Genomic DNA, 6,000 nt, shown 5'->3' on the forward strand with positions numbered 1-6,000 from the left:
CTTTAACACAGGGATGATCAACCTGTGACATGAGTAACACAAGAGCAACGTGGGTTGCATGCAGCCCATCCAGGAGCGGGCAGGTAGCACAGCTAGAGAAAGGTCAGGAAGCAGAAAGCAGAGCAGGAGGTCATGCAGGAGGAACAGCAAAAAACAGACAGCAGAGCAGAAGTTTGGGCAGGGTGCACAGGGTAAGGAGCAAAAAGCAGAGCAGCAAATTGGGCACAGGAAGAGGATCAAAGTGACATTTGGGGAGGATGCAGGGTAAATTTGTGGCATGGCTGCCTCACTATATGCTAACAAGTATGAAATTAATTAAATGAAAAGAAATTAATTCCATGTCATTAAATTAATGAAACAATTAGGATAAGAGGAGGGAAATCATAATACCGACTTATTTTTCTTGTTACAAATCTTGGTCATGTTTAGCTGTTTTTGTTCTTGTTTCTACTACCAGCCTTTAAATAAGTGCTTTGATTAAATGGTTTTTTCCAGCTCATTAAATTTAAGTTTCCTTATGAATCTCTGCCACACATACTCTTCTTTCTTTCTATAGTCTTTTTTTTGTGGGGGTGTATAAATTACCTAACCCTGTAAAGGTATGTCAGATGCAAGAACATCAGTGAAAGGAAGAGGAAGTCTTTATGTTAGTGTCATAACATAAGAATCAGCTATTTGCTAATGAGCAAGAGAGCTCAGGTGGGTGGTTTTCTCAACAAAATAAAGAGGGCTTGTTGTAGCATCAAAGACATTTTGAGTTTGATAGGTATCTTCACTTGCTAGAAAGCAGTGCAACACTTTTAGGCAAGATTGGCTAGTTTCTAATGCAGCAGCTTTTTTCCTGTCATAGTCTGAAGCAAACAAAAGGATAAAGAGTTGAAGACTTTAAATTTCTGGAGAAAGATTTTAGTGCCATAGGAAAATATGTAAATCTCTCTAAAACAGGGGTTTTAACAGATTTTATAATGCGAGCTGATGAATTTATAAAATGTCATGTTAAGTCACTAGTTTCCTGCAGTTAGGTGAGTAGTTCCACGTGACTCTAAGAACTGGATACTCATCATTAGACTAACACAGAAAGGATGGACCTTTTAAAAAAATGGCAGTGTCAAAATAGGGACATATAATTAAAAAAATAATTTTGCATAGTATGTTACATTGCCAGGCCTTGTCCAAAGACTTTGATTGGGAAGAAGCTGCTCCAAAATGTTCAAATTTCTGATATTTCATTTGGAACATGAGGCCAGGATCCATTCAAAACAACATGATAGAGCAGAGTTCTTCTGTTTGACAAATGTCTTGGATCACCAGGCCCCAAAATGAGCACTCTCAATTAATGTGCCATCAATAACAACCTTACTGTCTTAACATGAATTTATTTATAGCGCAGAAGATAAATGGGTTACTGGGTACAGGTTGCTGCAGCTACCCCCATGTAGTGTAGAAGGTCAGAACATTGGGCTGCTTATGCCCCTCATCATGTGAAGCTGAGCAGAGAAAACAAGATTTGGTTGTCACTGTAAGTAGCTCAAGAAGGTGCTTTAGCTGTGAGGCCAGCCATGGAAAGTGCTGATGGGTAGCCATTGCATCACAGATGCCAATAGAGTATTTAAACCAGTGGTTCCCAACCCTGGGTCGCAACCCAAGTGAAGGTCACAGGGGCAATGCTGGTGGTGCCACACAGAAAACATGAACTGTGCTATATGCCATGAGCTCCGCCACCCCCAGCCCACCGCTACCACTGGACTCTGCTCCCAGCAGCAGGGTGTGGAAAAAAAAAGGTTGGGACCAATGATTTAAACTATACATTGGATTCCCAGAATCAAAAGAAACCCATAAGAGAATATAAAAGTATTACACAGTTTTTAAGTAATTCAATTCAGAAGTGCAGTGATAGAAATTACAACTCAGGCTCCCTAACAGGAGGCTGAGGGATTCAGGAATTGGGAGATGGTCCCTCACTTAAGTGGCTAGTTAGTCAGGGTGCCTTATATGAGCATGGAGACTGCCCCGACGTGCTGGAATTCCAGAGTATTGGAGCAGATTCGATTCAGTCTGTTGGAGTGTGGCAATTATTGTGCTCCGGCAGCCTCCTGTGTCTCGTGTACCAGCATCCCTGTGCTTAAAAATGGTGGCAGGGTACTTGAACTAAAACTCGTCGAACAAGCTTTAGTTAGTGCCCCCACTGCCGTTTTTAAGCGCGGGGACGCTGATATAGGAGATGCAGCAACGCTTTAATTAGAACGGCTATTGGAGCCGCTGTAATTAAAGCACCTCCCTCTGCCGTCACACCTGGAGCATATATAAAAGCGCCCTCAATTAGTGAAAGACAAGCTAAGGGTCTCAAATGTTGTGTATTGCTCCACAACTTAAAGTGCATTGTTTTTCTCATTCATATATGCCTGTGTTTATTGAACTCAGTGATCACAAGAGGTCTCAAACATATTTACTGCTGCCATGGTGGCTACAGCCACAACTACTGCCCGATGTTGTAGGGCAGGTGGGCTAGATCTGGCCCATGAGAAGGCCCATGTTCTAGATCCAGCCCAGGGCCCAAGGTAGTTCTGACACCACTGACAAATCTTTGTAATCTTGACAGAGCCCATCATAGTGGTCCTTTGCTAAAGAGGAGTAGTAGAGAGATCATCGCCTTGATGCTTAAAAGCGGTTCATTTCTCTGGAGGCCACTAAAATCACAGACACACACTCATTAGATGGCACAAAAGGTGTATTTGCAAATAGGGTCAGAGCAGAGTCAAAAACTCAGATTACTCTGAACCCACCAAGGAATTTTGCAGGCTGTATTTATCTTTTTCCTCCTGGGCACGTGTGCAGAAACAGGAACTCTTACAGCTCACTTCCGTTTCATACAAGCATACATGTGGTTACATTACTACATACATCGCATGTATATTATAATTAACTACTTAAGTATGCAGGGCGGAGAGGTAAATATGCATCAGCTAATTAAGCATGCGCCGAGACTACTATAGGTCACCAAGAGTTTAACGCCCCCCCCCCTTTCAAGGACACAGTCAGTTGAATTCCAGCTTCTGTAATCTGCATGAGAAAGGCTAGGGAGAAGCTGGGGGAGAGTCTGCGATTTAGTATAAGAAAAGCTGTGGCAAGGCTGGGCAAGGAAAAAAGTCCTTGGCAGTGTTTCTTTCTTATCAGGTGCAAGATGCAAGCTGTGCATTTCTAACAATACTCCATTTCTAACAATATTCCCCCCTCAAGATGCTTTCTGCTCCCCATTCTCATTTAGGCAGATCAAGATAATTACGAGGAATTTTTCTGAGGACCATGACTTTTGCTACAGTCTGCGCTCTGAGGGGGACTGCTGCAACTTGCATCCCTTCAACTGTTGTGGTTATCAATCTAGTGAGACAGGGAGTAAGGCAAGGAATAAAAATCAAACCAGTCAGAGCACACAAAAATACAAACCCTACTTTCTTCCACCAGGGTCCTCCAAATAGATTAGACCACCAGTCTTTATCCCATGTGTTTTCCCACGTTTGTATTGGTACATGGGCTATTTTCCTAATCTCTTTGGCAATCTCTAAGACTGCTTTTCCGTTATCATCTATTTGGAGACAACAATTAGAAAGGTTGAACTTTCCACAGACTCCGCCATCCTCTGCGAGTAAATAGTCTAAGGCCATTCGATTTTGGTATATGGTTTCTCTCATCTGAGAACTCTGTTGGGCTAGTAACTCAAGAGCACTGGCAGTTTGGTTAGTAATTATTTCCAAGACTGCCTGCAACCTGATGATTCTATTTAGCATGTATATTGGTGTCCGGTATCCCCAACTCCCATCATTAGCCCATGTAGCTGGTCCATAATACTCAATAATCCTTTGAGGGGGCCACTCATCCTCCTTCCACTTTTTGGGAGCCACCCCGTGTCAAACTTACATCAATACTTCTCTTGGTCCTTTTCCAATCATCATACAAAGAGACTCCCAACTCATTTCCAACCTCAGACGGTAGCAAAAAGAAAGCTGGTACAATGACCCCAATATAGCAGGTTCCTGTCCACCTTTATGGCAGTACCGTATAGGCTCGCCTTCCGCAAATCCAATAATGTCCTTTTAAGGCCCTGTTCTCCCCTCCCAAGGCCAGGGGGTCACGGTTCCACCAGAAAAGAGGGGGATAGTATTTGTTGTCGCTATACCCTAAAGGGCCGGTGTAATGGTCACTCGGTTTAAGCTGACATCTCCATACGCCATCTTTATCCCTATACTCGCACTCGGTTATTTCATTTGTGTCATTTGGGGCACTCCAATATCTATTAAACCACGCCATCGTGCCATTCGGGTGCGCCCATTGCCAATTATAGAAGTAAGGTATGAATCGTTCACTTCGGGTCTCATTATATGCCTGACATTTTGTAATGTTAGGATCGAAACGTGATACTCTTGCCCTTCTGACCTTTTTGAAGCAGGTGTCTTCATCATACGGGGATGATTGTGGAGTGGATGGTTACATTTCATCCACGTGGAGTTTGGGAGCTTAACAGCAGTAGAATTCCATTGACCTGCATACTTGCTGCAATTAAGGGCATAACAGGTAGTGCATGTTCGGACCCATTACAATGTCCATGTACACTGGCTATGTCCCAAACTCCTCCCTGTACCCTGTATTGCTAATACAGTACTCTCCTAATGCCACTTGGGAAAGATCCCAGCTGCGGTTCTCATCCCATTCTTGACCAGTACTCTTAACATCCGCCTTATCACTTACCAACCATTTTGGGGCCAAAGGAAAAGCCCTCCAAGGCCACTGTTCTCTGGCCTCTCAGAGTCCCCCACAGGCCCAGCAGTTGGTAAGATTGAAGGTACCTGCAATTCTTTCCATCATGTCAACATACAAATTTGTCCCGGGGGAGCAATTGGGGGAAGCAGGGATATAGGCTGGCGGCTAGGGCTGCTCAATCCTGCTTCTCTTACTACATAGATAACAACAAAGCATATTAAGATTCCCACCATATTCTCCCTTTCTTGAGATCAAATACAGCCTAAACTTTTTCTTTTTACTTTCTTGTCTAATTTTCTGAACTTTGATTAAGCCATCTCAGGCGCACTTGGAGATCGCCAGTGGGTTCACAGCTCCACTTGCTGGCTTCTTGTTCTGAGGACGACTCAGCTTCCGGAGTGAGTTCGTCCTGGGAGTTGGTGTCCTCTGACGCTCGTGGATGTCGTTTCATATGGGTATGGTGTATCCAATGGTCATGGCCAGCAATCTTTACAGCGGTGTGGGTTGTTAGAAGTACCTGGAAAGGGCCACTCCACCTCTCAGTCAAAGGTTCCTTTTTCCACCGCTGCACCAAGACCCAGTCTCCCGGGCAGAAGTCATGTACTGGTACGTCTAAAGGCAGATGCTGAAAGGAGGCTGCATACCTGTGAAGAGAAGACAAGACAGACTGCAAAGCAATAACGTACATATGAAGCTCGCTATTACCTAATTCAAAAGTTACATTTTCTCGCATCCCGGGGGGTAAGACTCGAGGGGGCTTGCCAAACATAATTTCATATGGGTTAATTTAATGCCCCGTCGGGGAGTGTTTCGAATGCAAGTAAGAGCTAGCGGCAATGCTTGAGGCCACTTAAGGCGTGCTTCAATACAGATTTTGGTGAGTAGAGTCTTTAAGGTCCTATTCATGCGTTCCACTTGTCCTGAACTTTGTGGTCTCCATGGTGTGTGTAGTTTCCAAGTGATCTTGAGAGCTTGTGCGACTTCTTGAACTACCACAAAGTGTTGTCCTTGATCCGACTCGATGGATTCAGGCAGAGAATACTGGGGAATGATCTCCTGCAACAAATACTTCACTACTGTAGCCGCAGTGGTAGTCCTGGTGGGTCATGCCTCGACCCAACCAGAGAGCTGGTCTACCATGACAAGTAAAAACCCATGATGTCCGGACCGTGGGAGCTCGGCAAAATCAATCTGCCATGCTTGTCCAGGGTACGCTGTCCAGGTTCTACCTCCCATTGGCACAGG

Source organism: Crocodylus siamensis, chromosome 1, assembly GCF_052110815.1.
Source record: "Crocodylus siamensis isolate JL-2025a chromosome 1, ASM5211081v1, whole genome shotgun sequence".
In the NCBI taxonomy this organism is placed as follows: Eukaryota; Metazoa; Chordata; order Crocodylia; family Crocodylidae; genus Crocodylus; species Crocodylus siamensis.